Here is a 464-nt window from a genome sequence, read left to right as displayed (position 1 = left end):
AGGCCAGCCTGGTCTACAGAGTGAGTTCCAGGACAGCCAAGGGAACACAGAGAAACCCTGTCTTGGAAACAAAACAAAACAAAAACAAACAAAAAAGGCATGTGTTACCACTGCCAGGCCAGAAAGCTGATTTTCAAAGAGTGGTAATTTGTTTACCTAATATTATACAGCTGATATTCTTTCTATTATGGTTTTTTTTTTGAGGAAAAAGATAGCTAAAGTGCCATAATAAAATTACCAAAATCAGGACCAGCTAAACGACTCAGCAAGAAAAGTTGCTTGCTGCCAAGCCTGACAGCCTGAGTTCAATCCTCAGGACCCATATGGTGGAAGGGACTTACTTGCATATACACACATGCATACAAAATCTATATCTGGGCATGGTGGTGCAACAACTGTAGTCCTAGCCTCTGAGTGTGAAGCCCATAGAGAGTTAGGGGGCAACCACTACATAGAAAGACTCT

This window comes from Mus pahari, chromosome X (genome assembly GCF_900095145.1).
Source record: "Mus pahari chromosome X, PAHARI_EIJ_v1.1, whole genome shotgun sequence".
In the NCBI taxonomy this organism is placed as follows: Eukaryota; Metazoa; Chordata; class Mammalia; order Rodentia; family Muridae; genus Mus; species Mus pahari.
Note: the sequence above shows the minus strand (reverse complement) of the source record.